The sequence below is a fragment of the Oreochromis aureus genome, linkage group 15, assembly GCF_013358895.1.
Source record: "Oreochromis aureus strain Israel breed Guangdong linkage group 15, ZZ_aureus, whole genome shotgun sequence".
NCBI classification, from domain to species: Eukaryota; Metazoa; Chordata; class Actinopteri; order Cichliformes; family Cichlidae; genus Oreochromis; species Oreochromis aureus.
The window spans coordinates 2,897,899-2,906,562 of NC_052956.1; the positions used below are offsets into that span (position 1 = coordinate 2,897,899).

The following is an 8,664-nucleotide window of genomic DNA, read 5'->3' on the forward strand; positions in this document are numbered from 1 at the left end:
AGTTTGTAGCTAGGAAAAGAGAACAAAGTTTTGTGAGCATTAAGCACTAATGACCAGTGAAGGATAGCGAGCAAGCTGTCCATACCTGTCTAACAGATTTACAGATTCTATTTGTGACAATACGGAAGAACTTACATCCATGTAATTCAAACCGATTCTCTTCATCAAGCAGCCGGAAGAGGGAACAGAAACAGCATTCTCTGTGTAACCTTGTGTGGCAGGTAAATGGAAATAGACACAGACTCGTTTAAGACCATCTTTCTGTATCTAAAATCTGAGGTGACACATAGTAACGCTATATGAGATTGTTAGCTCAGGTGGAGGACTGCAGTGCAACAATGGATAAACAAAGTGCCACATTGGCTTTGCTCGCTTTGTCAGATGTGCTGCGCGGCATGCAGTAAACATCCTCGCGAGTGTGTCAATTTGTATTTGTGCACGCATATTATGCATGCAAATGTGTACTTGTGCGCGTGCGTGTGTGGGTGCGTGTACATACACCAGACTTGGAACTGGCAGTCTGGTGACCCACTTTAAGTTGTTTTCATTTTATTCATTCCCTCCTCACGAGGAGCTACAAGGCTCTCGTGCGTTCTCTCAATGTCTCTCTCTTTTTTTAAACTTCTTCCTGTTCTCCTCCCAGTATTTACCTCACAATAATTGTGACATGAATCATTTCCAGCAGAGGGGAGCTTATCTGTGAGAACAACTCCTCTCCAAAGAATAGAGCAAGGAGAAGACAAATTCTTTTGATTCTCGTAGCTCCAGCGAGCAAATTACAAGTACTTCTCATAGCTCGGTGCTCAACGTCCACTTTTGAGTTATCCAGGTATGCTTTTACTGCACTTGTAGTGTGTTTAGAATCATGATCATCCTGAAAAATTAAATCCTTGTCAATCAGAAGCTTTCCAGATGGTATTGCATGTTGGCTCAAAATCTGATGACATTTTTCCTTCCTCATAGTTCCATCAGTTTTGACCAGATCTCCAACACCACTGGCTGGAATGCGGCGCTAAACCATGACACATCCTCCTGTTTTGCACATGGCTGTAGATACTTGACACTGTATTTTTCTCCTGACCTCCTCTGTCTAAATTTGGAATGACCACCCCATCAGACCCATTACCACTAATTTTCCTTTCTTTCCCCTTTAGCACACATTAAAATAATCATCTGAAAATGGTCAGGTATAAGGATGTGACTGAAAAAAGGTAAAAAAAGAAGCCAACGTCCAAAGAAAAACTTTGAAAGACCTTTGTAAAGCCTGTAGAGCTACTGCTTAACATCACTTTAAAAAATGACAACCATTATTCTTTGACAGTCTTGCTGTATGGTAACTTTGTGCACTGAAATTTGCATGAAGTTGAAACAATGAAGAGACAATGTAACAAATAATTCTAAGAGTTTTTATTTTTATTTTAACACTGTATCAAAACGTGCCTGAGCATGAGAGTGATGCTCAGCTGATTGCATGAGAGTTCTAAAAAAACACAGTTAACATATTACTTTCCTCATGTACATTAATAATTAAACATTTGTCATTGTTATATCAACACAGTTGGTTTTCCATAAGGAGTCTTTGAACGGATAGGTCATGTTTTTTTAAGCAACAGGAGCCAGCAGCACTAAAAGGAACCTAAAACTTTCATTCAGGAGCCAGGTGGGCTGTGTTTTTGATTCTCCTTGATCCAGCAGAGTGATACATTCAGTATGTATACACTGTGGATGAATGATGGATGTATGATGGCTATGTCCATTCATCTTGTGCCCTAGAGTTTAAACATCACTTTTCCCTACAGTGACACTGAGGGGCCATGTTGTCATGTATCAGGGCATGCGTCGCCTTCCCCAGCCTCAGACACTACTGCTGCTCTGAGCGTCCACATAGCCAGGAGCTCTGCCACCTCCGTGTCGGCCTGCATCACCTTTTGTCATGACCCCAAATTAAACACAGCCGGCAGCATGCGGAAGCTCCCTACTATTATTAGTCTGGCCTCATGATGTAGAAAATGCATGACTGGTTTGCTTTTTGTGTGACCTTAAGCTGAGGAACATATTCCATTAAATGTTGCTCTTCAAACAAAATAGACAATAAAATTGAATTATTTGTCATTTTCATTTTTAAATCCCACTGAAGAGATTTGTGCAGCCACTTGTATTTCATTCAAAGGCCAGAAATGTGGGCTCAATCAATCATTAAAACTACTTATGTGAAAAATGTATCGTGACCACTTCTGTCAGCGTAACCCAAAAACTGAATTCAGAAATGCTGCTTGTCATGCGTCTACAGCACTTCTTAGAAGCTCCCCGGAGGTTTTTCAGTTGAGTGGTGAAACAATGACCTCTCCATCAGTAATCCTGATACAGCATATCCAGGGTGTGCACACAGAATGGTGTAGGGCTCCTCAATGCCAAATGTCAGGCACATTAAATAAAGAGCGAGAGGGAGAAGCACCCAGATGATTGGGTTTATTAAAAGCTTTCTTGTCCCGTGCCACAGCCCGGTGATTGATCTCCTTTGACGTGTCCTTTTACCCTGTGTCACATTAATAAACTATGTCTCTGCTGAGGGACTGACAGACTGCCTCACAGGAGAGACACAGAGCAAGGGGAGGAAAGCAAGCTTACAAGCACCTGTGGGGATGTCCCGTATTGCTTTATGGCTGATAATCATGTCAGAAGGGTTGATTCAAGATATTCATCACATACAATATAACAGCAAACTCTATTATTTTGACATAATCCTACAATTCTTGGGCAAAACACATTTTTGAAACAACTGTAAAAAAGTGAAACATATATGCTTAAATGGGAACTAGGACGTGATTGCTTGAGGGTTTCCTTCCAGCTGTTTTACACAAGATAACGTGAGCTGTTTTTCCTGCTTGTGCTTTTACTCTACTTTGTAGAATCAGTGCTTACAAAAACAGAAACATGTAAGTGCAGCTTGGACTGTTGGTGCAAAGGACTGCAATTTATCAGTGACTGGTCAGTCCATTCAGCAATTTTTATTAAAAACACTTTAACTAGCACTTTATTTAACACCGCACTTTAGGCATAGAGTTGCACACCAATAACTATTTGCACAAAAGAAGTTTATTTATTGAATATTTATTGAGTAGTTTAATAATTAGCAGGTCGCCTTTTGTTCCTGCATAGCTGCTCCTCATTGAGAAGTGTGTTGGTTGCCCTGGAGGGGTAAAGAATTGTTATGGGGAGCAAATAAAGTCTACTGTTTAGTAAAACTTAGGCAAAGGTTTATGTGTGAAGTCTAGAGGTAAAAGTTTTGATGTAAAAAATTCCTCTGTGACCTCTCCAGGGTGTTTGGGCAAATGCTTTCCCAGAAGTCCGGACACCAGGAGAGCCGATAGGTTAAGAGAGTGTGGGGAACTTCTGTACATGTTCTTTTGGTGTTTTCATGATGGTGCTGAGGTGTACGGTTAAAATATATCATAGTTTTCATTGTTATTAGCAAATGGTAAAATGTATATGTTTATTTATTAAAGTGTGGGTTGTGTATAAATGGTGGAATACTGGAATTTGGTAAACTCACCTGTGAGTAAATAATGGTTTAGTCCTTTAAGAGACGAGAGTATTTAAGGCTGCCATTTGTCATTAGACAGTGTGTGAGCTGTGCTACTGTTGGAAGGCTTGACCTGCCATCAATTGTCTGTGGCGTTATAGCATATGTGGACAAATAAGCACCTCTTGCCTCTGCTATACTTTGCCTCAGCCTTCATCTCCGCGTAAATTCAGCCCAAAAGGCTGCTTTGTTCCACTTTGCTTCAGAAACAAAATATATTCTAAAAGGGGGGGACATCAGGGCTGTGAAACTTTCAAGTTTAGTAATGCAGTGACAGATGTCGAGGACATGTGTGCTGCCATTTTCAACACTTAGCACAAAAAACCCGCCATGAAGCAAGTATCATTGACTGTAGGCTATAAAAGATTGAAATAGCCTCCGTGATCTCTGTTATATGTTTAAATACTTGCTAACTTGGATTTTTGGAGCCAGAAAAGTACAATTCACCAAAACTGGAGCACAGAAAGCCTAGCAGAAAGCTCCCAGCAACAGCCACATGTGCCTGCACCTGCCATTTAAAGCAGCCAAGCTGCTAATAAAGTTGTGAATTTTAGCAATGAATTAAATTTGCACAATTCTTACACAAAAATGGATCAAACATGCAAGAAATACTTGCTTTAAATGTAGGCACTTTAACAGGAGCATCTGTGGAGTTTGATTTGCAGCCAGGAACTGCGTTTTTGACATGTCTATGCCGGGTTCATTTTTCAGCCCTTCAGTTTGCTGTTTGGCACCTACACTCAATACAGAATCTCCAGATCCCTTTTGCAGCAAGTTACAATCTGATCTGTCTGCACTTACTGGCTTGCCTGAGACTCCACTGATAGCCGCGAGTATTACTAACAACACCAACTGAAAAAAAACACAGAGGTGGCTTATAAAGGCAGTGAGCATAGTTTTGTAATTTCACAACAATGTAAATATAACTCCTGCACACTGTCTCACTTACTGCATTAGGACTTTGTAAATCTAGCGTGGAGGAGTTACAGTAAAATTGTTGTGGAACTTTTATTCTGTCACCCATTCAGGTGTGCAGAAATTTTTGAGCCATATTTTCTGTAAATAGTTCCTATTTTTTGTGTCAGGTTTTTGTTTTCACGTCAGGTAATTTCATGCAGTTTCCAAAATGTGTTTACTAGTGTCAGCTTCATTTTTGTTGTTTGAAAATCTTTAGTTTCACTTTAGTGAAAAAACACGTTTCTCAGAATAGATAATATATTACAAACACAGCAACTCAGTTTCTTTAGCCATAAATAGACATGGCCAAGATCAATTTCACACTGAGCATCAGAATGGGGAACAAAGGTGATTTAAGTGACTTTGAACATGGCATGGTTGTTGGTACCTAACAGGTTGGTCTGAGTCTTTCAGAAACTGCTGATCTGCTGGAATTTTCCAACACATCCATCTCTCAGAGAATGGCTTAAAAAAGAGAAAATATCCAGTGAACAGCAGTTCTCTGGGTGAAAATGCCTTGGTCAGAGGAGAATGGCCAGGCTGCTGATAGGAAGGTAACATATAACTACTCAGTACAATGAGGCTATGCAGAGGAACATCTTTGAATGTAGAACATATCAAACTTTGAAGTAGATGTGCTAAAGCAGAAGAACTACTGGTTGCTACTTCTGTCATCTAGGGAACAGAAAGCTGGGGATACACATCACACACTAACCAAAATCGGGCAATAAAAGATTCTCAACACGTTACCTGGTCTGTGGTTCAGGAGGCACAGCGAGTCATCTACTAATCGGAAGGTGTTTGGTTTGATTCCCAGTCTCCTACTCTGTGTTTCAATGCTTTGTTGATCAAGATAAGGATGGGTAAATGAGGCTTGTAGTAAGAATATAGGACTCATGCAGAGTAGAAAAGCACTGTGTAAGCACAGCCCCATTATTTCTGTTTCAGCATTGGCAGGGTCAGAATTTATCCTTCACAGTCTCCAGATCTTAGTTGTGCAATCTGCAGCAACTACGTGATGAGAGTATGGACCGTATCTCTAAGGAATGAAAGTGCTTTGCTTTAAGTGAACCTAGTTTCTATAAATTAACTCTTATTTTTAATATTTGGAATAAGACAAAATGTGCAGTTAATAGCTTGTTGATTATTTCAGTCTCAGAGATAAATAAATATCAAAGCTGAAACAAAATGCCACGCAGAGCTGAGTCGAAATTTGGGGTTACTATCTCAAAATTCATTACCTAGTGCAACTTTCAACTTACTATCTGAAATTTTGAGTTATTACTGATTAAGTCAAAATTTTGACTTACGGGCTGATTTTATTTTAATTTTTCACTAGTAGAAACAAGCTTTCGTATGGAAAAGATCATTTCAAAAGACAAGAAATAAAGAGAAGCAAACTGTCTTGTTACGTCAACTTGTTAAAATTTGCATTTAAAATGCATTTTCTGTGACTGTAATAGGACTTTTTTCTATTCAGTTTGTTACTGCATGATCTAGAAAATGTGCTATCAATTTTTAAGAACATAAAATCAAGAAATAACCACCCGAAATAAAACCGTGAACAGCACATCTTGAAGAAACAGATTCTGAGTTGTCTGGTTCTTCTTTTGGTGGTTAAAAGGGTAGAAAAATAGTCTGAATAATTTCAGTTCCAGAGACCTGAGGAGGCAGAAGCTGGGCTCTATTTCCTGTTACACCTCAAAGAAGTGAAAACAGTCCTGAGGGGAAAGCGTCAAAAACAACAGAGAATTCTTTTGTAGAAAGAGGAATTTTATAGTTGTGTAAAAATTCAGCACAAGTAAACAGATGCACTTCTTGATTAAATAGTTGGCTTGCCGTGAGAATGTTGTTATCAAACCAGTTCTGGAAAAAATTTATTTGTTTTTACAGAGAATATAACTCTTATTCCAAATAAAACACTTCTTAAGCACTCCTAAAATAATTCACACTTTTTAAGATTAAGGCAAAAGACCAGAAGCTTTAGAGAATAATTCTAACAAAATAATTGCAGAAGAAATCCCCGTGCTATCTTTTAAAAACAATGTTGTGTCATCAGCAAGTTGACTAATGAGAAATGTCCTGTTAGTGATAGAAGAGCCCTGTAAGTTGCTTGATTTTATATGTGAGCAGAGCAGCTGAGCAACAAGAAGAAAAAGATATGGTGAAATTGGACAGCCTTGTCTGATGCCTCATTGAACATTAAATCTGGCTGATGACCCATGTTTAAGCTTAATAGAGCAGTTGGCATTGTTATATAACTACAAAAAAAGGCAAGGCTTTTAAGTGAATGATGTAAAAACTGATGTTCAACCGTGTCAAAGGCGTTAAAACAATCTAAAAACAGAAAATAGCCATTATCTGGAATTATGTATGAGTAATTCAACATATCCAAGATAAGTCTGATATTACTGGAAATATGTCCGTTAGGTAAAAAGCCAAATTGCTCTTCATCAGTTATTGTTTGGGAATTAGAGTAATTAATCCTTGAGTCATACTCCAGGGTAATGCATCAACTGATATACATTCATACTGAGGATGAAATAACTTATAGAACTCAGATGACAAGCCATCTGTCCCTGGTGATTTGTTATTTTTCAGCCTTCCTGTAGATTTCAAAAGGTTGAATCTGTTCATCTGGACATAGTGTTTTCAGTGGGAGAAACGTTTCATCACTCATCCATCACTCATTCTTCAGTCTCAGCTGACTGCAGGTTTCCCCAACCTTATAAACAGTACATTTGAACAATAACTGAAACCAGCCCACTGAATAAACAATGGGCTGTGAGGTCAGTTCCTTAATCATTAACATGCAAATTGTCATGACCATTGATCAACAACCACTGATCAAAAACCATTGATCAATGGCCAGGAGTACCATTCACAGACTTTTTGACAGATAACAGAGTGTCACATAAATCCTCACCTTTCTTCCAGTTTGGGAGTGTTTTGTAAAGAGTTTAGAAAAGCCAGACCATCACTGCCTATAAAGTTTTTTTTATAATAGGATGAACAGAAATTAGTTATCATTTTCGGGTTATCAGTTACCACTTCCTCTATTCTTAAATGAGTAATTGTTTTCAATTTTGCAAGATACTTTTCTAACTTAAAAAGTATAAAGAATTCTGCTCTTCCTTCTCCAGCCACTGTTTCATAGACCACACAAATGTCCCTTCTGCTTTCCTCCAGAGATTGAAAATGTGACGTCATTGAGGGGTAAAACCGCAAAGGATTGTGGGAACCCAAGGCAAGAGGTACTAGCGCACGCAGGCTTTCAATTGAAATAAGTTACACAGCGATAAAAAGAAACAAAAAATGCCAAGAACCTGTTGTATTATTAACTGCACAAGCCGGGAGAACGACAGCCGCGTGAAGTCGACGGAAATGCGTTTGGTTTTATCGGATTCCGGCGTGGAAGAGAAATTCTCCAAGCCATGTCTCCGAAGTCACGAAGAGGCGACGGATGGCCTGGATTGCCGCTATCAGAAGACCTAATATAACGTTCGAAAACACTCCACCTCACATGTTAGTCTGCTCCAAGCATTTCCACAACGGTAAGTGTTTTGTGGTATTTAATACGTCTTATATGGCGCTGAACAGAAATCATCACGCTATGCTCCTTTGTTTATTGTGGCTCTGTGTAATGTTTGCTGTATTTTGTAGGCAAACCAGCCTACGAAATGCTGGAATGCGATCCAGACTGGGCACCCTCTCTCTCAAACTGGGCCACACAGAAGTTAAAGCTTCTACCACTGCTAGATTTGATCGGTTAAAACAGAGATCGAAATCAAAACAGCCACGAAAAGGCCCGCGTTCCTCTGGGGCAGAGACAGCTCATGCAGGTGAAATCCATCCAGGTAAAATTGTCAATGTACATAAATAAATACCACTTTTTCCACATTAAGCACTGTCTTATTTTTGCACTTTCAATGATCTTGTCTTTGTCTGTGTGCATGTATGTCTTTCAGCACCAGTCACTACGGAAACTACAGCTGAGAGCCAACCACAGCAGATAAATCCAAAGCACCAGGATGAAGATCTGCAGGAGTGTAAAATGTGTTCTCAAAGGTTACAAGAAATAGCACACCTTCAAGAAGAAAACCTAGTGTAAAAAAAAGAACTGT

At 39.2% G+C, this 8,664-nt stretch overlaps 1 long non-coding RNA gene across 1 annotated transcript; it reads left to right on the forward strand.

Moving 5' to 3' along the window:
* The first annotated feature begins 7,937 nt into the window (after nucleotides 1-7,937).
* Nucleotides 7,938-8,664, forward strand: LOC116335055. Its single transcript, XR_005608419.1, has 3 exons — nucleotides 7,938-8,094; nucleotides 8,204-8,397; nucleotides 8,509-8,664. It is a non-coding gene; the product is annotated as an uncharacterized LOC116335055 (long non-coding RNA).